This window comes from Oncorhynchus kisutch, linkage group LG3, assembly GCF_002021735.2.
Source record: "Oncorhynchus kisutch isolate 150728-3 linkage group LG3, Okis_V2, whole genome shotgun sequence".
In the NCBI taxonomy this organism is placed as follows: Eukaryota; Metazoa; Chordata; class Actinopteri; order Salmoniformes; family Salmonidae; genus Oncorhynchus; species Oncorhynchus kisutch.
In genome coordinates, this window is record NC_034176.2 from 27633784 (window position 1) to 27660840 (window position 27057).

The window sequence follows — 27057 nt, forward strand, 5'->3', positions numbered from 1 at the left end:
GCCACCTTTATGATCCTACCTTCTTTCTTGGAAAGTTACTGCCTGTTTAACAAACCGTTGACATATCGTACAGTCCTTGCCAAGTCTTATGTGATCACTACTCAGATAGGTAGGCTAGGCCCAGTTACTGCCGTAGTGTTCTAGTGATGCGTTGCATGGGTAGTAAGATGATTCACCCCGTGGACCTCAGGAATTTCAGTGGGTGACGAAATGTAGTTTTCCATGATGGTGTTGGCTCACCAAAAGTATGACATGTGAAACTTTTCCTCCTGAATCAGCCATTTTGACCGTAGATCTTGATCTGATATGAGTCAGTGATTTATGAATGGGATGCATCCATGTTGTTACAACACTGCTTATCTCTAGGAGTCAAAAGGGGAATCAAATAACATTTTTCCCAGCGCTTCACAAGGGTTAGTTTGATAGGGACTTAATACTCCCTCCTGCCAGTGAAAGCATCCTTTCTGTTGTAATTCGGATTAAGCCCATTTTCCTGTTGCCTCTCTTGGCTGTGTTGGGTTTTCTGATTGAGCTGTTATCAAAGGGAACTGCCACACACACACACATCAGTAGTGTTCCCTGGTTATACAACACTGCCCTGCCTCGCACCCCCATCTTTCCATCTCATTAGTTTACACACCTTTCTTTTGACGCAGCTGTTGTCTCACTGTGCCTGTCAACGGCAAACGTCCATCATGTTCCTTGGATGTTATTAGTGTCACGTCAATGTCAACCTACAGCCATGTGTAGTAGCAATAAAAAGTGTTGTCTTTCTCATGGATTCTCCATCACAACTTATGTAGCAAGACATGGTTTAGAAAGTTGGATTCAGGCAGATAAAAGACGGACGGCATTAAGAAAATAAGTTGTTACCTATCAAAACTATCATAAGATGTCACAAGTAGAAGCTCAAACAGGAAGTACCCTTGATGCGCTCCATTGAGAAATGGTCCTCTGTTTCCGATGCTATGCTACAAAACTGCTTTGCTTGCGCTGACTGGAATATGTCCCATGACTCTGCCAATAGCATCGACAAGCTAACCACCTCCGTCACCGGCTTCATTAGGAAATGCATCACAACATTGTCCCTAAAGAGAAGGTTCGCTGCTTCCCCAATCAAAAGCCCAGGATTAACACAGAGGTTGGCTCTAAGCTAAAGAACAGGGCTCCTGCACACAGGGCTATCGCAGCCAACCCGGATACTACGGCTGAAGACACAAACAAGTGCATGAAGTCCTGCTACGACCTCCGCAGAGCCGTCAAACAAGCAAAAGGGCAATATAGGAACAAGGTGGAATCCTATTACATAGGCTCCAATGCATTAAGAAGAGGCTACAGTCCATTATGAATTACAAAGGAAGACCCAGCTGTGGTCTGCCAACGATGCCTCTCTACTAGACGAACTCAATGTATTTTATGCACTATTTGACAAAAAATAACACTGAGCCGGGAACGAGGGCCCCCGCTGACCAAGGAGACTGGTTGATGTCGCTACTCCGAGGCTGTCGTAAGGTTTTTAAAAAGGTAAACACTCTTAACGCAGCGAGGCCGGGTGGTATTCCAGGGTGTGTTCTCAGAGCATGCGGAGAACAGCTGGCAGGCATATTCACGGTCATTTTCAACCTTTCCTTGTCCCAGTCAGTAATTCCCACATCTCAAGCTGACCACCATCATTCCTGTTCCCAAGAACTTTAAGCCTACCTGCCACAATGACTACCACCCTGTAGCACACATCTGTAATCGTGCTTTGAAAGGTTATGGCACACATCAACTCCCATCATCCCAGAAACCCTAGACCCATTCAAATTCGGATACCGCTCCAACAGATCCATAGACGATGCAATCTCAATTGCACTCCACACTGCCCCCATCCACCTAAATAAGAGGAATGAACACCTATGTGAGAATGCTGTTCATTTACTACAGGTCAGCGTTCAACACCATAGTCCCCTCCAAGCTCGCCACCAAGCTTTGGACCCTAGGACTGAACACCACCCTCTGCAGCTGGATCCTGGACTTCCTGACGGGCCAACCCCAGGTGTTGAGGGAAGGCAACATTTCCTCTGCCACGCTGACCCTCAACACGGGGGCCCTACAGGGGTGTGTGCTTAGTTCCCTCCTGTACTTCTTGTTCACCAACGACTACGTGGCCACGCAAAACTCCAACACCATCAAGTTTGCTGACAACATGACAGTGGTAGGCCTCATCACCGTTGACAATAAGACAGGGATCATCAACGAGATTCAACCACAGGACAATTTTTTTTCTTTATTGATCGAATGGCCTGATCATAATTACAAAAAAATTGTAGACTGCAAATTGACCACAAGAAGCCCAAACAGATACAATATTTGACTAAAACATAATAATTTCAAACCTTACATATCTATTATGTGTGGGATTACGTGGGAATATATATTTCCAAAATGTAAATCACTTGGAGCTGATTTCCTGGTTATTTAGTCTTTCATGTCCAACAGTGAAATATATTTATACAGTTGGAGTCGGAAGTTTACATACACCTTACAAATGCATTTATACTCAGTTTTCCCAATTTCCTGACATTTTATCCTAGTAAAAATTCCCTGTCCTAGGTCAGTTAGAATCACCACTTTATTTTAAGAATGTGAAATGTCAGAATAATAGTAGAGTGATTTATTTAAGCTTTTATTTCTTTCATCACATTCCCAGTGGGTCAGAAGTTTACCTAAACTCAATTAGTATTTGTTAGCATTGCCTTCAAATTGTTTAACTTGGGTCAAACATTTCGGGTAGCCTTCCACAAGCTTCCCACAATAAGTTGGGTGAATTTTGGCCTATTCCTCCTGACAGAGCTGGTGTAACTGAGTCAGGTTTGTAGGCCTCTTTGCTCACACACCCTTTTTCAGTTCTGCCCACAAATTTTCTATTGGATTGAGGTCAGGGCTTTGTGATGGCCACTCCAATACCTTGACTTTGTTGTCGTTAAGCCATTTAAGCCAGTATGCTTGGTGTCATTGTCCATTTGGAAGACCCATTTGCAACCAAGCTTTAACTTCCTGACTGATGTCTTTAGATGTTGCTTCAATATATCCACATAATTATTTTTCCTCATGAGACCATTTATTTTGTGAAGTGTACCAGTCCCTCCTGCAGCAAAGCACCCCTACAACATGATGCTGCCACCCCTGTGCTTCACGGTTGGGATGGTGTTCTTCGGCTTGCAAGCCTCCCCCTTTTTCCTCCAAACATAACGATGGTCATTATGGCCAAACAGTTCTATTTTTGTTTCATCAGACCAGAGGACATTTCTCCAAAAAGTATGATCTTTGTCCCCATGTGCAGTTGCAAACCATAGTCTGGATTTTCTTATGGCGGTTTTGGAGCAGTGGCTTCTTTCTTGCTGAGCGGCCTTTCAGGTTATGTCGACATAGGACTCGTTTTACTGTGGATATAGATACTTTGGTACCTGTTTCCTCCAGAATCTTCACAAGGTCCTTTGCTGTTGTTCTGGGATTGATTTGCACTTTTCACACCAAAGTACGTTCATATCTAGGAGACAGAACGCATCTCCTTCCTGAGCGGTTTGACGGCTGCATGGTCCCATGGTGTTTATACTTGCGTACTATTGTTTGTACAGATGAACGTGGTACCTTCAGGTGTTTCGAAATTGCTCCCAAGCATGAACCAGACTTGTGGAGGTCTACAGTGTTTTTTTCTGAGGTCTTGACTGATAACATTTGATTTTCCCATGATGTCAAGCAAAGAGGCACTGCGTTTGAAGGTAGGCCTTGAAATACATCCACAGGTTCACCTCCAATTGACTCAAATGATGTCAATTAGCCTAGCAGAAGCTTCTAAAGCCTTGACATCATTTTCTGGAATTTTCCGAGCTGTTTAAAGGCACAGTCAATTTAGTGTATGGAAATTTCTGACCCACTGGAATTGTGGTTAAGTGAAATAATCCGTAAACAATTATTGGAAAAATTACTTGTCATGCACAAAAGTAGATGTCCTAACCAACTTGCCAAAACTATAGTTTGTTAACAAGAAATGTGTGGAGTGGAGTTTTAATGACTCCAACCCAAGTGTATGTAAACTTACAACTCCAACTGTGTGTGTGTGTGTGTGTGTGTATATATATATACACACACACACACTGCTAAAAAAAAATAAAGGGAACACTAAAATAACACATTCTAGATCTGAATGAATGAAATATTCTTATTAAATACTTTTTTCTTTACATAGTTGAATGTGCTGACAACAAAATCACACAAATTATCAATGGAAATCAAATTTATCAACCCATGGAGGTCTCGATTTGGAGTCACACTCAAAATTAAAGTGGAAAACCACACTACAGGCTGATCCAACTTTGATGTAATGTCCTTAAAACAAGTCCAAATGAGGCTCAGTAGTGTGTGTGGCCTCCACGTGCCTGTATGACCTCCCTACAACGCATGGGCATGCTCCTGATGAGGTGGCGGATGGTCTCCTGAGAGATCTCCTCCCAGACCTGGACTAAAGCATTCGCCAACTCCTGGACAGTCTGTGGTGCAACGTGGCGTTGGTGGATGGAGCGAGACATGATGTCCCAGATGTGCTTAATTGGATTCAGGTCTGGAGAACGGGCGGGCCAGTCCATAGCATCAATGCCTTCCTATTGCAGGAACTGCTGACACACTCCAGCCACATGAGGTCTAGCATTGTCTTGCATTAGGAGGAACCCATGGCCAACCGCACCAGCATATGGTCTCACAAGGGTTCTGAGGATCTCATCTCGGTACCTAATGACAGTCAGGCTACCTCTGGCGAGCACATGGAGGGCTGTGCGGCCCCCCCAAAGAAATGCCACCCCACACCATGACTGACCCACCACCAAACCGGTCATGCTGGAGGATGTTGCAGGCAGCAGAACGTTCTCCACGGCGTCTCCAGACTGTCACATGTGCTCAGTGTGAACCTGCTTTCATCTGTGAAGAGCACAGGGCGCCAGTGGCGAATTTGACAATCTTGGTGTTCTCTGGCAAATGCCAAACGTCCTGCACTGTGTTGGGGTGTAAGCACAACCCCCACCTGTGGACGTCGGGCCCTCATACCACCCTCATGGAGTCTGTTTCTGACCGTTTGAGCAGACACATGCACATTTGTAGCCTGCTGGAGGTCATTTTGCAGGGCTCTGGCAGTGCTCCTCCTGCTCCTCCTTGCACAAAGGTGGAGGTAGCGGTCCTGCTGCTGGGTTGTTGCCCTCCTACGGCCTCCTCCACGTCTCCTGATGTACTGGCCTGTCTCCTGGTAGCACCTCCATGCTCTGGACACTACGCTGACAGACACAGCAAACCTTCTTGCCACAGCTCGCATTGATGAGCCATCCTGGATGAGCTGCACTACCTGAGCCACTTGTGTGGGTTGTAGACTCCGTCTCATGCTACCACTAGAGTGAAAGTACCGGCAGCATTCAAAAGTGACCAAAACATCAGCCAGGAAGCATAGGAACTGAGAAGTGGTCTATGGTCACCACCTGCAGAACCACTCCTTTATTGGGGGTGTCTTGCTAATTGCCTATAATTTCCACCTGTTGTCTATTCCATTTGCACAACAGCATGTGAAATGTATTGCCAATCAGTATTGCTTCCTAAGTGGACAGTTTGATTTCACAGAAGTGTGATTGACTTGGAGTTACATTGTTTTGTTTAAGTGTTCCCTTTATTTTTTTGAGCAGTGTATACATACATACATACATACATACATACATACATACATACATACATACATACATACATACATACATACATACATACATACAGTGGGGAGAACAAGTATTTGATACACTGCTGATTTTGCAGGTTTTCCTATTTACAAAGCATGTAGAGGTCTGTAATTTTTATCATAGGTACGCTTCAACTGTGAGAGACAGAATCTTTTAAAAAATCCAGAAAATCACATTGTATCATTTTTAAATAATTAATTAGCATTTTATTGCATGACATAAGTATTTAATACATCAGAAAAGCAGAACTTAATATTTGGTACAGAAACCTTTGTTTGCAATTTAGAGATCATACGTTTCCTGTAGTTCTTGACCAGGTTTGCACACACTGCAGCAGGGATTTTGGCCCACTCCTCCATACAGACCTTCTCCAGATCCTTCAGGTTTTGGGGCTGTCGCTGGGCAATACACTTTCAGCTCCCTCCAAAGATTTTCTATTGGGTTCAGTTCTGGAGACTGGCTTGGCCACTCCAGGACCTTGAGATGCTTCTTACTCTTTAGTTGCCCTGGCTGTGTGTTTCGGGTCGTTGTCATGCTGGAAGACCCAGCCATGACCCATCTTCAATGCTCTTACTGAGGGAAGGAGGTTGTTGGCCAAGTTCTTGCGACACATGGCCCCATCCATCCTCTCCTCAATACGGTGCAGTCGTCCTGTCCCCTTTGCAGAAAAGCATCCCCAAAGTATGATGTTTCCACCTCCATGCTTCATGGTTGGGATGGTGTTCTTGGGGTTGTACTCATCCTTTTCCCCCCTCTAAACACGGCGAGTGGAGTTTAGACCAAAAAGCTCTATTTTTGTCTCATCAGACCACATGACCTCCTCCCATTCCTCCTCTGGATCATCCAGATGGTCATTGGCAAACTTCAGACAGGCCTGGACATGTGCTGGCTTGAGGAGGGGGACCTTGCATGCACTGCAGTATTTTAATCCATGACGGCGTAGTGTGTTACTAATGGTTTTCTTTGAGACTGTGGTCCCAGCTCTCTTCAGGTCATTGACCAGGTCCTGCCATGTAGTTCTGGGCTGATCCCTCACCTTCCTCATGATCATTGATGCCCCACGAGGTGAGATCTTGCATGGAGCCCCAGACCGAGGGTGATTGACCGTCATCTTGAACTTCTTCCATTTTCTAATAATTGCGCCAACAGTTGTTGCCTTCTCACCAAGCTGCTTGCCTATTGTCCTGTAGCCCATCCCAGCCTTGTGCAGGTCTACAATTTTATCCCTGATGTCCTTACACAGCTCTCTGGTCTTGGCCATTGTGGAGAGGTTGAAGTCTGTTTGATTGAGTGTGTGGACAGGTGTCTTTTATACAGGTAACGAGTTCAAACAGGTACAGTTAATACAGGTAATGAGTGAAGAACAGTTTCTTAAAGAAAAACTAACAGGTCTGTGAGAGACTGAATTCTTACTGGTTGGTAGGTGATCAAATACTTATGTCATGCAATAAAATGCAAATTAATTACTTAAAAATGATACAATGTGATTTTCTGGATTTTTGTTTTTGATTCCTTCTCTCACAGTTGAAGTGTACCTATGATAAAAATTACAGACCTCTACATGCTTTGTAAGTAGGAAACACTATCAATTGTGCAGGTTATCAAATACTTGTTCTCCCCACTGTGTGTATATATATATTTATTACTTGGGTGGCCAAATAAAACCACCTGCAGGCCAAATTCAGCTTACATGCCACCAGTTGGGGAACCCTTGTCTACAGGGAGGAGGTCAGTGACCTGGCAGTGTGGTGCCAGGACAACTTCTCCCTCAACGTCAGTAAGACCAAGCAGCTGATCGTGAACTACATGAAACGGGTGGGCGAGCAAGCCCCATCCAGTGCAGCGGGTTGAGAGCTTCAAGTTCCTCGGTGTCCAAATCACTAAAGACTTAAATTAGTCCACACACACTCAGTGCCTCTTTCCCCTCAGGATTTTGAAAAGATTTGGCATGGGCCCTCTTGACTGGCTACATAACTGTTTGGTATGGCAACTGCACCGCCCTCGATTGCATGGCTCTACAGAGGGTCGTGCGGACAGCCCAGTACATCACAGCTCCCTTGCCATCCAGGACCTCTTAGATCAGGCAGTGTGAGAGTAAGGTCCGGAAAATTTGTTAAAGCCATAGACTATTCTCTCTGCTTCCGCATGGCAAGCGGTACCAGAGCAAGATGTCTAACACCAACAGGCACCAATACACAGTTCATTAGCTCACTCGCACATAACACACACACACATTTATACTGACTCTACACACATACACATTTTTATATTGACTGTGTGCTTCGGGTCATTGTCCTGTTGGAAGGTGAACCTTCGCCCCCAGTCTGAGGTCCTGAGTGATCTGGAGCAGGTTTTCTTCAAGGATTTCTGTACTTTGTGCCGCTCATCTTTCCCTTGATTCTGACTAGTCTCCCTGCCGCTGAAAACATCCCCACAGCATGATGCTGCCACCACCATGCTTCATCATAGGGATGGTGCCAGGTTTCCTCCAGACATGGTGCTTGGCGTTCAGGCCAAAGAGTTCAATCTTGGTTTCATCAGACCAGAGAAATGTTTCTCATGGTCTGAGACTCCTTTAGGTGTTTTTTTGGCAAACTCCAAGCGGGCTGTCCTGTGCCTTTTACTGAGGAATGGCTTCCGTCTGGCCACTACCATATAGGTCTGATTGGTGGAGTACTGCAGAGATGGTTGTCCTTCTGGAAGGTTATCCCATCTCCACAGTCAAACGTTAGAGCTCTGTCAGAGTGACGGGTTCTTAGTAACCTCCCTGACCAAAGCCCTTCTCCCCCGATTGCTCAGTTTGGCTGGGCGGCCAGCTCTAGGAAGAGTCTTGGTGGTTCCAAACTTCTTCCATTTAAGAATGATGGATGCCACTGTGTTCTTGGGGACCTTCAATGCTGCAGACATTTTTTGGTACCCTTCCCCTGATCTGTGCCTCTCCGAGCTCTACGGACAATTCCCTCAACCTCATTGCTTGGTTTTTTGCTCTGACATGCACTGTCAACTGTGGGACCTTTATATAGACAGGTTTGTGCCTTTCCAAATCATGTCCAATCAATTGAATTTGCCAATCAAGTTGTAGAAACATCTCAAGGATGATCAATTGAAACAGGATGCAATTTCAAGTATCATAGCAAAGGGTCTGAATACTTATGTAAATAAGGTATTTCTGTTTTTATTTTGAATCAACGTGCAAAAATAAACTTTTCACTTTGTCATTATGGGGTTTTGTGTGTAGATTGAGGGGGAAAACAACCATTTAATAAATTTTAGAGTAAGGCTGTAATGTAACAATGTGGAAAAAGTCAAGGGCTCTGAATACTTTCCTGAATGCACTGTAGGCTTAGGGTGTAGGCAGACTGGATTCTGTAAGGGGTGCAGAGTGATGCATTGTGAACTACCATGCTGCAGTCTCCATTCACAGCAATCTGTCAGGCCATGGCCAGTACAACATGTGGGCCTGTGTTTGACCTGGGGGGGGGGGGAAGCCACACAGAGCAGAGGGGACAGCCACTTCTAATTAGTGATATCCACCAGTAATGGAAGCCAGATGTGGCGTGTGATGACAGGAAGTCAATGCACAGGGCTCCTGAAGCACACTCCAGAAGGCCAGGGGTTAACAGCATTTGGATTTGGCTAGCTGTGACTGAGCTAAAGGATTCACTTGTTCACTTGTACTCACCTTGCAACACATTATTACCTACCAGTCAGAGTACCTGTCTGCCAGCCCCTTAAAAATGCCTCATTTCAGTTAAATGCCTGTTTGGATGTGTTAGATTGTATTTGCGATGTGCGGAATGTGGTCTGTCCCACCAATTTATAATTTTTTCTACTTCTAGGATGCCCTTCAAGATTGGACAACCAAAAAAGCAGATTGTTTCCAAAACGGTAAGTGTTCAGTCTTCTGTCCCCCCCCCCAAAAAAAGACTGTGCCAACATAAGGTCTTCATTATTTGTGTTGCAACACCTATGGAAACTAGACAATACATAATTAAGTGTCTAATTTCACTAGACATTCGCTACCAGGCTTTATTTAGTGTGTTGTTGTATGGTTGTTACACTACATGGCCAAAAATATGTGGACAGATGCTCATTGAACATCTCATTCCAAAATCATGGACATTAATATGGCGTTGGTCCCCCATTTGCTGCTATAACAGCCTTCACTCTTCTGTGAAGGCTTTCGACTAGATGTTGGAACATTGCTGTGGGGACTTGCTTCCATTCAGCCACAAGTGCATTAGTGAGGGCGGGTACTGATGTTGGGTGATTAGGCTTAGCTTGCAGTCGGTGTTCCAATTCATCCCAAAGGTGTTTGATGGGGTTGAGGTCAGGGCTCTATGCAGGCCAGTCAAGTTTTTCCACACTAATCTCAACAAACCATTTCTGTATGAAGCTTGTTTTGTGCACGAGGGCATTATCATGCTGAAACAGAAAATGGCCTTCCCCAAACTGTTTCCACAAAGTTGGAAGCACAGAATTGTCTAGAATGTCATTGTATGTTGTAGCGCTAAGATTTCCCTTCACTGAAACTGAGGCCTAGCCCGAACCATGAAAAACAGCCCCAGACCATTATTTCCTCCTCCACCAAACTTTACAGTTTGCACTATGCATTGGGGCAGGTAGCGTTCTCCTGGCATCTGCCAAATCGAGGTTTGTCTGTCGGACTGCCAACTGGTGAAGCGTGATTCATCACTCCAGAGAACACGTTTCTACTGCTCCAATGGCGGCAACTCCAGCCGACGCTTAGCATTGCACATGGTGATCTTAGTGTTGTGTGCGGCTGCTTGGCCATAGAAGCCCATTTCATGAAGCTCCCAACGAACAGTGCTGACATTGCTTCCAGAGGCAGATTGAAACTCGGTAGTGAGTGTTGCAAATGTGGAGAGAGAATTGTTACGCGCTAAGGCTTCAGCACTCGGTGGTCTACCACTTCGTGGCTGAGCCATTGTTGCTCCTAGACGTTTCCACTTCACAATAACAGCACTTAAAGTTGACCGGAGCAACTCTAGCAGGGCAGAAATTTGAGGAACTGACTTGTTGGAAAGGTGGCATCCTATTACTGTGCCATGTTGAAAGTCACTGAGCTCTTCAGTAAGGCCATTCTACTGCTAATGTTTGTCTATGGAGATTGCATGGCTGTGTGCTCGATGTTGTACACCGGTCAGCAACGGGTGTGGCTGAAATAGCCAATTCCACTAATTTGAAGGGGTGGCCAAACACTTTCGGCCATGTAGTGTATATGGAAGCATACTGGGATCTTACGACTCCTTACTTTGTTACAGATGAGTAAGAGACTTTCAGACTGCAGAAATACAAGCTAGATATTTTTACCTCTTTTATAGGGGAAGGCTAGGCTAAGTCTGGCCCAACTAATACAAATATTTGGTTGCATTTTGTTGTTCAAATTGTATGCTAAAAGATCAAAGCCCTGTGGTGGCTATGGAAGAGGACATTTGTCTTAACCTGTCAATATTTTCTCTGAAACCTTGGATTTAGACTTTGGGAGAGCAGAGCACCTCTGTCCACACACTGGACAGTGAAGGAGTTAATTCATGTCTGTTTGGCCTGTGGAGAGAATCACACAAACCTCAATGTTCCAGGTCTCACAGCATGGCTGTTTTCAGAACTGAATGGACAAGAGTTATACAGCTTTTACATCCAATCATTGACCTCCAAAAGAGCCTGTAATCAGAATTTCAGTTTAAAGATAAGAAGGAAACCCAAAATGAAGTCCCTCATCCTAACCAACTGCATCTCTAACTTGTTTCTTTGGTTTTCTTAAATATCTTTATTGTATAAGGCATACTAGTCTATTCACAAAATGAACATAGTGTACTAGAGGTAACCAACAGCAAATCGTCAGACAAGTGACTGCACTCTCATCAATGAGCATGGGCCTGTGGGGTGCCAATTTGTCCAAACCATGTGAGGGGGCAGAGGTGGCTGCCTTGAAGTGCCGGTGAGTGGGTGCCTTCCTTTGGGGAAAACCACTTCCACAGTAATCTGTCTGTCTCTGTGGTCCGGCAGTGGCAGACAGTCAGAACCGGCTCCCAGGCAGCTTCCTGTGACATCCCAGGCCAGACCCAGGGAGTGGGCTACAGTACAGGGATCCCAGTGGACAACCCTGCCTCCACTGACAGACAGGCAGCTGCCTCCCTCACTGTTTATTTGTTTATCCAGAAGCCCACAGAACCACAAGACAGGAACCCCTGCTACCTCCATAACCAGTGCTGGCCTGTTCAATCAGTCCAGTCTGATCTGAGGAGGAGCAGGGAGGGGGTGGGTGGGGGCTGTCAACCAGACCTTTAGAACTAACAACATGAAGCAAATTAGGGGGAGCCAGGCTGTGCTCAGGATATGGCTTTATTGGCTCTCCAATAGTAGGGATATTCCGTATTCATCAAGCACATGTTAGGACCATAATCGAAGGTAACATCATTGAATGAACAAACATGAACACAAAGATGACAATGTTGTATCTAACAATGAGTTTCAATGTGTTTTTACAGGTTGAAAGAGACTTTGAATGAGAATATAACAAGCTCCAAAAGTAGGTTTGTTGCCACTAATGTTAAAGGGGAACTCCTCTTTTCAAACTCATATTCATTATCTCCAGCACCAAACCAGTGTCTACATATGTGAAAATGGCACATTTCTACATTTTGTAGAAAAAAACCCATTAAGTTCTACCCGATGAACTGATCTTCAAATACTATGAGATTTGTGGGCAGCAAGAAAATACCCTTAAAAATAGCTATCTTTTAATCATACTATGTGATGTCACAGAGAGGCATTTTTAAGACCTTTTTTCTCTCTTTTTAACCACCAATCATAGAAATGTGCCATTTTTACATATGTAGACACTTGTTGTGCTGGAGATGACTTCATTTGTCATTTGTACTCCGTTTTCCACACTGTATGTATTGACTCTGCATCATTAGTGCAGCAAAAACCCTCATTGCAGATGAACCCGGAGTTGACAGACTAGAAAATATAACGAGTGCTATTTTAAGTGTAAGTTTTCCATAGATTTTTAGAGGTGAACACACATGCCTGTCCTCAACATTTAACCTTGAAATAATTATTTTCATGGGAAATACCATGTTAGAATCTTTCACCTCTCTCTTCTGACCCAATGCTGAAGTGAGTTAGGTTACACAATATGCACTGAACTGAAATATAAACGCAACATGTGAAGTGTTGGTCCCTTGTTTCCATACACACAAAAAGCTTATTTCTCTCAAATGTTGTGCACAAATTTGTTTGCATCCCTGTTAGTGAGCATTTCAGCTTTGCTAAAATAATCTATCCACCTGACAGATGTAGCATATCAAGAAGTGGATTAAACAGCGTGATCATTACACAGGTACACCTTGTGCTGGGGACAAAAGGACACAATTAAATGTAATTTTGTCACAACGCAATGCCACAGATGTCTCAAGTTTTGAGGGAGCATGCAATTGGCATGCTGACTACAGGAATGTTTACCTGAGCTGTTGACAGATAATTGATTAATTCTCTACCATAAGCTGCCAATGCTGTTTTACAGAATTTGGCAGTACGTTGAACTGGCTTCACAACCGCAGACCACGTGTAGCTACGCCAGCCCAGAATCTCCACATCGGGCTTATTCACCTGCGGGATCGTCTGAGACCAGCCACCCAGACAGCTGATGAAACTGGGTTTGCCTTCCCCCTAAAAACCTCTGCACAAACTGTCAGGGAAGCTCATCTGCATGCTCGTCGTCCTCGCCAGAGTCTTGACCTAACTGCAGTTCGTCGTTGTGACCGACTTCAGTGGAGGTGTGCTATTTACGGATTAATCCCGGTTTCAAATGTATTGTGCAGATGTCAACGTTGTGAACAGAGTGCCCCATGGTGGCGGTGGGGTTATGGTATGGGCAGGCATAAGCTATAGACAATGAACACAATTGCATTTTATCAATGGAAATTTGAATGCACAGAGATACAGAGACCAGATCCAGAAACCAATTGTGGTGGCATTCATCCGCTGCCATCACCTTATGTTTCAGCATGATAATGCACGGCCCCATGTCGCAAGGATCAGTACACAACTTCTGGAAGCTGAAAATGTCCCAGTTCTTCCACGGCCTGCATACTCACCAGATATGTCACCCATTAAGCATGTTTGGGAGACTCTGGATCTACGTGTATGACAGCGTGTTCCAGTTCCCGCTAATATCCAGCAACTTCGCTCAGCCATTGAAGAGGAGTGGGACAACATTCCACAATCAACAGCCTGATCAACTCTATGTGAAGGAGAAATGTCACGTTACATGAGGCAAATAGTGGTCATATCAGATACTGACGGGTTTTCTGATCCAAGCCCCTAGTTTTTATTTATTTTTATTTTTAAAGTTGTGACCAACAGATGCATATCTGTATTCCCAGTCATGTGAAAGCCATAGATTAGGGCCTAATTAATTAATTAAAATTAACTGATTTCCTTATATGAACTGTAGCTCAGTAAAAATCTTCGACATTGTTGCATGTTGCATTTATCTTTTTCTTCAGTGTAGATGGTTTGTGTGAGAAGCATTCTCTTGCCCAAGACCTTCTGTGAGCTAGCACATAGGAGGCCCTCCCCTGTTGTGTGTGAGGTTAAAGAGACTCCCCGAGGGGCCTGCAGACTGAGTGAGAGCACTTCACATTTAGGCTTTGTTGAGTAGGAGACATGGCACCACAATACACATTTCTTACACATGATGAGTAAGAGGAGCAGGCATGTACAGACGTCTTAGCACTCCCCTCTGTTACATATCGTTAACTCTTAGTGAATATAAATCTGCCATCTAGCTCTTTGAACTGTTGTTGAATTCAATAATCTATTAATTTGTGTGGAAATATACCTAGTGTCATTTGAAAGACAGGTCGGGTCAAATTTAGCAAATTATTTCATCATCCAATGCCTTCCACAGTAAGTCTAGCATCTATAATCCCATTGCAGTATTTGTCTACCTGAGATCAGCTTCTAAATCCATACTCCTACGGCATTATACCGCAGCATCTGGGAGTGTAGAGAGGCTGGCTGTTGGCGGCAGTAAAGGGCAAACTGTTGGGGCACACAGGAGCGAGGAGTAGCAGCTGCTCCAGCAGGCCTCCATTAACACCTTGTAGAAACGGACTTCTGGCCCACATCCAGAAGAGCCCTCCTCAGCCCTCGTATTCTCCTGCCTCCCGTCAGTTTACACAGTTTGGAGAATAAAGATGGAAATAGGAAAACTGTTGTTTTTTCAGTCCCCATTCTCCTCCCCCCTCCCTTAATGAAACCCTGAAAACTGATGTGACAGCATTCTCCTGGGAGTTGCTAAACAGCCCCTCGTTTCCCTTAATTGATATAATGAACGGCACACGATTCAGCCTCCGTAGTCTCGTAATTGCCATTTTAACACCCATCATTTAAATGAATGCAGAGGGATGATTGAAGACATAAATGCTTTTATGCCAGAATTTAGTTGACGGTAACAAAAAGCAATCCTAGTATTTTTAATTAGCAAAAGGGAAGTCATAATAATGTGTTTTATATTAAATCAATGCATTTTTGTAATCCTATTGAATGTCCCAGTCCATAGTGACTTGTAGGTGTTTATTTGTAACATGCTGGCTGGACTGAGATATCCCATTTAAGACTGTGTCAGTGAATGCTTTATAGAGATTAGAGGGGTTTGATCAGGATGGACAGTCCACCCTTTTTCAGTACTCTCCCTCTCTCCCTACTCTAGCTGCTAAATGTAAAAACATGATCCTACTGTCAATTTGCTCTGTTGATGCCCAACTGTACTTGGACAGATGCTTACCAAATGTCATATGTTGTATTATTGTGATATCCAAGGTACACCTGAAAAAAAATTCCCTTCCTTTACAGGTTGGAAGATCAGACAAAGAAGCTCCACAAAGACATGAAGAAAAGCACAGAGGCTGATATAGGTTTGTTGTTGACCCAGTGTTGTGTATTTTGGCCAAAACATTGATTTCCCACTGATCATCTTTTCTTTTATGTACAAATCTCCTTTGTCATTAACTTGCTCTCATTCATCTCTTTCACACGCTAGGCATACATTTACTGATGCCTTAATTGTTGTCCCTGTCAGGTTTTTCAGGGGCATGTCTGTTATGCAATTTTGTTATGCACATTTTTTGAATGTGAGGTTTTATTCAGTAGCCCTTAAAGATTAGCAACATTTCTCACATGCTTCCTACTCATAGCTTGTGTATTTCTGCGCAGAAGAAATCTATATTTTTGGTTGGCTCTTTTGGAGATGGAAATGGGTATCTTTGGGAGGAGCAGTAGCAGAATGTGCCCCTGGTAGATAGCTACTCTGAGGGTGGAGAGGGGAAGGCTGGGGGAGTGTGGGGCTTCATTTCCTCTGCTTTGTGCTCTGGAATATGGGATGATGCCTCATCAAAGTATCAGAGCTGTCAATGTCTCATTAGAATTAATGGATTCCATCTGTTGCACAGGTCCTTTCTCCACCAACAGCAACCAAACAAAGAGTAGACCTGCCTGCACAATATGTTAGCACACAGTAGGCTCCACACAGCTTTTCATAACACAATCATTTGTCTAGTCTATTTAAAGTAAGACGATGAAATTGTGGGCTCTTCTGAGGCAAGTCCATAAGCCTTTAGAGAGAAATCTTTACTGAGTCGGTATATCACTGGCCACGAGCCATTTTTTTCAATCTGTTTGACTGCAAGCAGAAAAGCTGAGTCAAGTTCTCCATTGGCAACACAAACGGTTTATTCATTACCTGATACAATGGAATTTAACAGTTAGACTTTCTGTAGCTTCACAACCATGTTTAAGATCTTTGCTCACTAACTGCAGTGCAATCTTTTTGTCCGAATTCAGAAGAAATACACAATCCGATTTTGACACGCTAGCCAATACGTTTTACCCTCTACTTTTTCGGGGAAAAAATGCATAACGCCACCAACAATGCCGCAGTCATTATCAGTGGCAATATGTTGTTCAGCTTGGCTGCGATTCATTCAGTTAAAAGCAAAACTGGGAACTGTCGTCATTCCACACACATAAACTGACCATGATGCTTGCTGCCAATAGAAAGAAAACTATCTGATTAAAGAGGTGAAGTCCAGACAGGCTAGACCTATTTTAGGAAACTTCCTGAATGGACATGGATAATTAGCGAACTCATACACGCATACCCACCCACCTAAAAGGACCCGTCAATCAAAGCAGCCTGCAGCGCATCCCACAGACACATATGCAAATCACAGTTCTCCTTTCCCCAAAACAAAACGTATTAAAAACATTGTCTTTAAATCCTTTCTGTAGGATATCAAAAACCACTCTACATTAAAGGATAATGCTAAATCAACGTAGCCTATCATATCATTTGATGAAAGTTGTAAGGGGTAGATATCGAGACAGCTGTGATATAAGCCTAGGCTATATCAGGATTAAAATGACAACCATTATAAAATAGGAACACATGCACACAACCTGTCCATAGCCAAACAGCCGTTGATCAATTTTAGTGATGCAACGGGTGATTATGTTTACACTAGGCCTACATTTTATTTTGAGTGAGTGCTAAATCTTCGCAAAAACTTCGCAAAGGGTAAATTCCAGCAGATCTTTTTTGGTCTGTATTTTAGGGTTGTCTATATCACACTTTAGCAGGCCTATAATACATAGCCTAATATATAGGCTATATGAATGATTCGTTAATATATTAACTTCTAACTTCGTCTTCACTGTTCCCTTCTTGCGCAATTCACGTATCTCTGCTAGCAAAGCCACTGGCATATTTCTTTCCCCTCTAGGTCTCGAACGAGTAACTTATAGATAGACAATGAACAACAATATTGTTTCAAATATATTTCAAGCTATTTTTATTATGCTAATTGTATTTTCGCAGGGGCGCGGACATTGACTCTAGGGGGTTAAACTAATAGGCCTATTTGAGAAGAGAAGCATCGATCGATCCTCTTGCTTGCTGAATGACAATGAAATAGGTTACAGCGTTGGCAATGAACTGGCGGAGAAGTTTTAATGGCGAGAGTGACATGTAGCTCTGGTGTGATGTGATCACGTTGGCTAAATTGATACATTGCATCATTGATTCATTGTAAACGCAAAAAAACAGACAAATATAAATGAATTAATTCGCACGAAGAACACCGACCTGTCAGGGGTAGTGCGCGGCGTGTCAGTGGGAGTATCCCAGATAACAATTTCTATTGGTCAACAGTTTATTTTCACTTGCGAAAAGACGCAAAAATCGAACCTGGGCCAAAACTAAATAATTGACTGATTACGGCAGGATATTTCGCAATTAATGTGAAAGGTGTCATAAACAGCACGTGCTCTATTTATTTTTTTCCGTCTAAATTATTCAGACAAAAATAAAGAACTTGGTGAGAAAGGGCCTTTTAGTCCGTTTCATAACCACTAAATCAACGTGGCTTGTTTTACCCACATAGACATTATCATGTGAATGCCAGGTTAGGGCAGGCTCAACCTGTTATTACAAAACCAGAAACTCCACCTGCATATGTTTGATTGACAGTAAATGGCTCTTTACCTGATCCTAAGAGTGTTTGAATGAGTCCTACGTTGAATCTGATGTTTTTCTTTTTTTACTTCCTGCCTTATCAACTTCTTTTCTGTCCCCAGTGCAGCTCATTTATTTTGATTGTGATGCTGTGATTCGATATGCACTCTAGGTCTAAAGATAAAGTGTCAAGGGTGCAGATTAACAGTAATTGGCGCTGGCACTGTAGAAACATTTGCACAGATTCCCAGTGCTTTTGTGAATATTCATGAGAGCAGCTGAGCCCACCACACCCTCAACTGATGCTGTGCTGCTCTATCCTACTTTTCCTTTTAGTTTATTACACGAAAAGCTCAAACTTTTGAACCCCTCCCGCTGTGTCAGTCTTGGCATAGTGCTAGCCATGCCCACCAAGCATTTTTTATTTGACCTTTTATTTAACTAGGCAAGTCAGTTAAGAACAAATTCTTATTTTCAATGACTGCCTAGGAACAGTGGGTTAACTGCCTGTTCAGGGGCAGAATGACAGATTTGAACCTTGTCAGCTTGGGGATTTGAACTTGCAACCTTCTGGTTACTAGCCCAACACTCTAACCACTAGGCTACCCTGCCACCCCATGTCTGGGCCAAATAGTCAAACCAGTCCAACAATTAATAACACAGATTGTATGTTGGCATGGTGATGTTTCTCCGTTCCGCCATATCTATTTGGTTATGGCGTTTAAAAAATTTAAAAAATCATTTCCCTCCCTCCTTTCCCTTCTCAGGCTCAGTTTTAACATGGTAATTAATAACAATATTCCTTTCGTGTTCTATATTTGTCTCTCAGCCATGTCCAAGGCAGCAGTGAAGATCTCAGGGGACTTGCTCAGTAACCCACTGTGTGTACAGGACCAGGCTTTTCTGGAGTCCATGACTGCTCTGGACACAGCCATGAGAGGATGGACTCCTTCAATCAGGAGAAGGTCAGGTACTGTCTGTGCTCTTCCTCAGCCTCACACCACAGCCGTGTCGTTCCCCTAGATTATTTTCCAGGTGGGGTGCAATTGCAAAAACCCCAGAGCAACATCTAGGTCAGGTCCTCTTGCATCGAAATTGTCTATTGAAACCAAAATATACAATATACTCTTCTAGGCAGGGGGCCAATAAACTGTATACTCTTTTAGGCAGGGGGCCTATACAATGGTAGAAGAAACCCTCCCCCAGCCTAGCTTTCACAGCTCTACCTATGAGCATTTGATTCAGAATTCTGACAGGTATGCCTCATACGCTCCCCTCTCTTCAAACACTCAAACGGCTGAAACCAAAAGGGTTTGGTTTTCCTAAGTGTATTTTCATCTTTGTCAATATTGTGTGAACGAGAAGAAAAAACTCACTCAGGATCTCTTTTCTTATCTTGTCTTCTTTTGAGAGCGTCTCCAGCAGCACACTGGTCTATTAGCTGCTCGTCTTTGTCGAATATCAGAGAGCTGTAGATCGGATGCATTTGTGACTCACTAGTGTTTAAAATAACTCGTACTATGGAATAGCTTCACTTGGAAATGTCACAGGCTGTTTTAATGGGATTTGTTCTCTGCATGATCTTCCACAGTATCTCTATGTGAGGAATGCTGCTTCTGTTCTCAGCTCCTTTATATTATTTGCCATGTGTACATCACATATTTGATTAAAATCATCGCTGCAGGTAATCATAGGGATGGCATTGCATGTGTGTTTCTTCAGGGCATTGCACTGTGAGAGACATCTCTGTTAAGAGAGAGAAGTCAACAGGGAATCACACTGATCATCAAGAATGCAGAAAAACAAATATGTACAAGACCTGATTCTACTACAATTTTAGAAGAGTGCTTTTTCCATGAGTGTGCTTTAGACTGGTTTTCCCAGCGTCCTTTTATGTGTCTTGTGGCCTTACCTTGAGTAACAATGTCCCTCTCTGTACATATTCTGAAGATCTCTGTGAATTCCTTTCAAGCACTCAACAAGGCATTCAGGCATTCTTCCAGCAAAGACTGGACGTAAAACACACAGTGTGCTCAGATCAAGTTTTACAGTAGCCATTTGGAATGACTGGACAAAGATGTGTGGTGACTGTGCTTGTGGTTCACAGCTTGTGACCTATGGTAGGTCTTTTCAAGAGTTTGGCTTGGTGGTCTGCCAAGACCAGTCCTTCCATTTTGACTGTATTTAAGATGAAATGTCTTCTCATTCTTCTGAAGATTGGAAATGAGTAACATTTTTACATCAGAACAAGAGTTATTCTCCCCTTAAAATCTGGAACCCTTGCAAAAGATGAAGAGTAGTCAATATTCTCTACCCCATTTCTATGAAAATGTCCAAGGCAAATGTATTTGTGATTATCCATTTTCAGTCTGCTTTTCTCTTTCCTTCTCCACTTCCCTCTTAGTTAAACAGTGTGTCAGAACCCTGAAGTGTAGTTAACATCTCTTACTGTTCTCCTCTGAGTCCTCTTCCCTCTGGCTATGCTAATAACCCTTGTAACCTTCACCTCGGACAAATATGGGAGGCCAGCTCTGCACTACACAGCACTCATCTTGCTGGACTCTACTTGAGCTTTCAAAATCATCTCGAATCGGTTTTGAGCTGCTTTGAGTCATATGGTCAGGAACAGCAAGATGTCTATGTGGTATTGTATTTTTACATCACTGGCGTTTTGCAGGTCCGTAACAAAGGTGCAGGTTTGCTGTACAGTGCGTAGGATTGGAGGCGTTGGCTGGCTGCATAGGGTATAATTTCCCTGCTTGGCTCCATGGCCATGGTCTACTGGACAGTTCTCCAGCCAGGCAGCATGGAGCCAAGTATACCTTCTTACTTATGGAAGTGAAGCAGTCATCATAAGTTATAAAATACAAAAACCAAAATACATTACTCTCCATTATATTGAGCCTGGTAGTTAGGTGGCCTTCACAGTATTTTGACATGCAACCCTTCTGTTATCACAAGTTGGTGCTTGAGTTTAGAGGCCTCCTTTTCAGACAGTCTCAGTCGATAAGATGTTTGACATGGCCGTGTTCTGCTACAGTATGTCTCTCGGAGCCGCATAGCTTGGCATTCGGTTAACTGGTTGAGAGCTGACGCACAAGCAAAGCGTTTCTAGGCCCTTGGTTGGTCAGTTGCTTTAATATTTTTTTGAATATCACCTCAGGAGTCCAGAGTTGTTAAAGCCCAGCGCAGCTCTCCAGAATCATACTCCACCAGCTCTCCCTCCAAGCTGGCTGTTCCTTCCTTCTGACGGCACCACCAACAACTCAACTGCTCAAGCAAACAGACACAAAAGCAACCACCCTTTGCTCTCTTTGGTGTTGAGAGAAGATGTTCTGCCGCGGGGCTGTGAGTGAGAGAGCGAGCAGATAAAATGTGCAGGGATAATGAAGGCAGCAGTGGCCCAGGCCTGTGTGTTTATTTCTGGGGCTGAGGAGGGCGCACAGCCCCCCCGGCACACTGCTGCTGAAGCCGAGCCCCAGTGAAAATGGCGGCTGAGCAGTAGAGGATGCTCCGTTTGGAGGGATATTGATTTCCTCTGCGATCTGCGTGTATTTTTGGGAGGCCTGTGTGCCGGGATGGCCTCTGCCCCGTGACTCACTCATGGAGACTGCTGCTAGAGCGCTGGCCCCAGGCACTGCTGGGCCTCAGTGGAATAGTCCTGCCCCCCCCCCCCCCCTCCTCTGTGAGAAGGGGCAAAGGGTAGAGGGCACCAGCATGCTTAAGCAAATGTGCTGTTGTTGTTCTCCCCGCTTACTGCATGCACTCACCTCAGCAGCAGCGCAGCTCCAGACTTTTCTCTCTCCCAGGGAGGGGGGGATGGTGTGAATATGTAAAACAGAGGAAAATGTAAATTCCCATGTACTTATTTGTTATTGGTTCTCTTGTTTTCCCTCAAACCAAATTCATTTGTGTTATGTACTTGTTTTAGCGAAGCAGTGTTGATGTGTGTGTGTCTTCTCAGAGATGGTCAGGGCATTCAGAAAGCTCTGCTGTTTTACAGTAATTGTTTCTTATATTCTGTGATTGACTATCCTTCCAATAACTAGTGAGCAAGTAATTACTTGTACTAGGCTCACTGTTCACATGGAGCTGTCACTTTATGGAGTTGTCTTGCCACTTTTATTTCTCATGAAATGTTCTTAGCGATGTTGTTCACTGGAGTTGTTTGCCAGGTTAACTTAGCGTTCTGTCAGAGATCTAGCATTCATTTTGACTATGCAATATAAATGACACTGGACATGTTATTAATTGTGTGCCAACTTCTATTGATGGGACTTTGGCGTCAGGGCTGGAGGCCTCAAGATGAGATGTTAATTTACTTCCATTTAACAAATTCCCCCTCCCTCCCTTCCCCTGTCGGCTCTGGCAACGAGAAGGAGAATGCAGGAAAATATAAACTGTTATTGTTAAAATGTTTGTTTGCAAAGAACTTTCATCTTGTAAAGCAACCCACCCTCCGCAGGATTTGAAATCAGTGGGGCTTTGCTTTCATGTCCGTCCCCTGACAGTTGTATCCTTTTGTATTGTTGAGCTCAATGAATATTCAGGGATTTCTCCTCGGGGCTTGTGTACAATAAAACAGTCAACGTCACAAAAGTTTCTTTGCAACCCGCCTCACCTCCCTCCCCTCTGTCTTGAGTGCTCTGTTTGAAAATACACAATTGTTGATTGTTTGCGTGGAGGGAGAGACTTGGAGAAACTATTATGTTCAACTTGATGTAATCCACTTTGACAACAAATTTGAATTCATAAAGACATTCATATTAAGAGAAGTACTTTACTTAAAAAAAAAAAATCTAACTTTGACCCATGTCTGTTCGTCCACAGGTGAACCAGATTTCGAAGACGGTGATCGATCCTCTTAAAAAGTATGTGTCTATCTAGACCTGCACCTCTCTCATTGTCCACATGTTTTTAATACATCACAAGCCACAGCTGCTGTGTCTGTAGAGTGGGAAGGAGCGCACACACAAGGGGAGTTGGTACGTAGCATTAGCTCCAGAAGGCGCTGTAATAAAGCATAGCAGATAGTAAAACTGAACTGGACAGGGGAGGGAATGGGGCTGCTGTGGTAGTGTGTCTGGAAGAAAGTTTAAAGTTTAATTCCCTATACTCGCCCCCGTCCGTCCGAGCACGCAGTGAGTGCTATTCCATTCCTGAAGCCTGACACACACACACACACACACAGAGTGCAGAGGCGGTAGAGGGAGTGGCCAGGCTTGGGAGCAGGGATCCCATCCGTCTTCCGTAGTGCTTGTTAAGGTCCTGCTTCCTCCTGCTGGCCCCTCCCCCAGAGGCTGCTTTTTGGAGTGGGGGGGGGGGTGTTTGAGAGAGAGAGACTCAATGTGTTTGTTGTCTGGTGAATTTGTGTGTGTTTTAACTTTTTTGTTTATAACAAAAAAATCTGTCTGAAATTTCTGATCTTGTCATGTCAAACCCCTGGCAAAATTAACTTTGATGGAACATATGAATGCACTAGTTAGTGATTGTGTGCATGCACTATTTGTCTCCTCGTGTGTTCTGGTAGCAGAGCTGTGACAGGATGGAATGGTTCTAATTTCCTCTTCCTGGTGGGAGGCAGGCGGACGTGTGGGCAGGCTCTGAATATGGCAGAGGGCCCAGCTTCCTGGGCCAGGGGCAGGGGATTGGCTGGAGAGCAGGACTGTCTCAGGACAGTACACAAACATACACCGCATTGGACGAACACATTGTGGGGAGAGACTGGTTGATCTCTTAGGCATTCCTAGTTTATCACCAAACGTTTATTTTTAAATGTATTTTTTGTCTTGTTTTTTTACTCCTTATTCTCCCCTATTTTGTGACAGCCTTGCGTTCCTATTTTTTAAAATTAGTTTTGCACTGTTGGTGGTAGGCACTCTTGATTCAGCAGCCCTAGCGCCGGGAAGGCAAAATGTTCCCATTTTTAACTGAAGGTAAAACTCCGCCTACCCGGCAGGCCCAGAGGGCAAATCAAGGGCACCTATAGGCCCACCGCTGACCTATCAGATAGCTCAGATCACTGTGTCTGCACAGTTTCTTCGAGCATTAGACTGGGAAAAAAGCCTAGAACACACAGCAAAGTTGATACTGTGATTTTCAAAACTTTTAAAACCATGACTAGAGAGACTCAACGAATACAGCAAAGAGCTGCTGTTTTTGTGTATGTTCATGTTTAAATTGTTATTCAGCACTGTCAACATTTTTTGTTCAACACCTTTCTTTATTAGCCATAAAATGCACGTTATCCCAAGTTCCACACGCTACAACCAGGACTGCAGCTGCAATGAATGAGTATAGCAAAGTGTTCCGATAAGCCTGCATTGTTATTATTTGCAGCCGGTGTGTCTTTTTTAATATCAAGGAATATTTCACTTTCTCTGGTCATAGGAGTAACAACATGAATTGGTGCATGAGGTGCATGACTTGAGTTTCACCATCAGCTGGAAGACTGTCACCTTTTCTCAGCGGAGGGCGGAGGGATGGGTGAGAGGCAGCCTCAACGCTGCTCCCTCCATCCATCCCTCCCTCTCCAACTGACCATCAGATGCAGGCCCATCTGTCCAGTAAAAAAAAGCAAATTATTAAGCTCACTCAGCTGTGCCTCACAAGTAACACAACAAATGATCCATTATCTGTGTGATCATATACAGTGGGGGAAAAAAGTATTTAGTCAGCCACCAATTGTGCAAGTTCTCCCACTTAAAAAGATGAGAGAGGCCTGTAATTTTCATCATAGGTACACTTCAACTATGACAGACAAAATGAGAAAAAAATCCATAAAATCACCACATTGTAGGATTTTTAATGAATTTATTTGCAAATTATGGTGGAAAATAAGTATTTGGTCACCTACAAACAAGCAAGATTTCTGGCTCTCACAGACCTGTAACTTCTTCTTTAAGAGAAGAACTCCTCTGTCCTCCACTCGTTACCTGTATTAATGGCACCTGTTTGAACTTGTTATCAGTATAAAAGACACCTGTCCACAACCTCAAACTGTCACACTCCAAACTCCACTATGGCCAAGACCAAAGAGCTATCAAAGGACACCAGAAACAAAATTGTAGACCTGCACCAGGCTGGGAAGACTTAATCTGCAATAGGTAAGCAGCTTGGTTTGAAGAAATCAACTATGGGAGCAATTATTAGGAAATGGAAGACATACAAGACCACTGATAATCTCCCTCGATCTGGGGCTCCACGCAAGATCTCACCCTGTGGGGTCAAAACGATCACAAGAACGGTGAGCAAAAATCCCAGAACCACACGGGGGGACCTAGTGAATGACCTGCAGAGAGCTGGGACCAAAGTAACAAAGCCTACCATCAGTAACACACCGCCGCCAGGGACTCAAATCCTGCAGTGCCAGACGTGTCCCCCTGCTTAAGCCAGTACATGTCCAGGCCCGTCTGAAGTTTGCTAGAGAGCATTTGGATGATCCAGAAGAAGATTGGGAGAATGTCATATGGTCAGATGAAACCAAAATATAACTTTTTGGTAAAAACTCAACTCGTTGTGTTTGGAGGACAAAGAATGCTGAGTTGCATCTAAAGAACACCATACCTACTGTGAAGCATGGGGGTGGAAACATCATGCTTTGGGGCTGTTTTTCTGCAAAGGGACCAGGACCACTGATCCGTGTAAAGGAAAGAATGAATGGGGCCATGTATCGTGAGATTTTGAGTGAAAACCTCCTTCCTTCAGCAAGGGCGTTGAAGATGAAACGTGGCTGGGTCTTTCAGCATGACAATGATCCCAAACACACCGCCCGGGCAACGAAGGAGTGGCTTCGTAAGAAGCATTTCAAAGTCCTGGAGTGGCCTAGCCAGTCTCCAGATCTCAACCCCATAGAAAATCTTTGGAGGGAGTTGAATGTCCGTGTTGCCCAGCAACAGCCCCAAAACATCACTGCTCTAGAGGAGATCTGCATGGAGGAATGGGCCAAAATACCAGCAACAGTGTGTGAAAACCTTGTGAAGACTTACAGAAAATGTTTGACCTCTGTCATTGCCAACAAAGGGTATATAACAAAGTATTGAGATAAACTTTTGTTATTGACCAAATACTTATTTTCCACCATAATTTGCAAATAAATAAATAAAAAATCCTGCATTGTGATTTTCTGGATTTTTTTTTTCATTTTGTCTGTCATAGTTGAAGTGTACCTATGATGAAAATTACAGGCCTCTCTCATCTTTTTAAGTGGGAGAACTTGCACAATTGGTGGCTGACTAAATACTTTTTTGCCCCACTGTACCTAATAAAAAAATATTTATATAATTTCAAAATGGTCTGCGAAGAACAACATTGGCAATTCAAGCATAGCCAATATGCAGTGTAATATTTTGGGCCTATAGCCTACTGCACAAACCTTATTTCTACAGAACTGTTACAGGCTTACATTTTTGAAGATGTTTAAAAATATATATATATTAAAATCTGAGCGGTAGATCTCGGCTTGCATTTTAACTCGGAAAGTGATCTTGACTCAAAAGGTTGGTGACCACTATTTTAGGACGAGGAAAACAAGCCGTCAGTCCTGTTGCTGTATATGGCGTTGAAGCTCCGCATATTGTAATTAGACATCAAAGTAGAGGACTGCTCTATTAAGCCACCATACATTAAGCTTCCATTAGAAATAAAATGCCATTAGTCCACCAGTAACCGAATGTTAATCATTGTTTCTGAAGTCTCAATAGTCTTGATGTTTTTGTGTCGATCTGTAAGAAAATGTGTGGAATCTTAAATGGAGCCGAG

General features: G+C 43.6%; 1 pseudogene; it reads left to right on the forward strand.

Annotated features, from left to right (window-relative positions):
* Positions 1-27057, forward strand: part of LOC109879402 (bridging integrator 3-like) — a 51828-nt pseudogene that overhangs the window by 9935 nt on the left and 14836 nt on the right.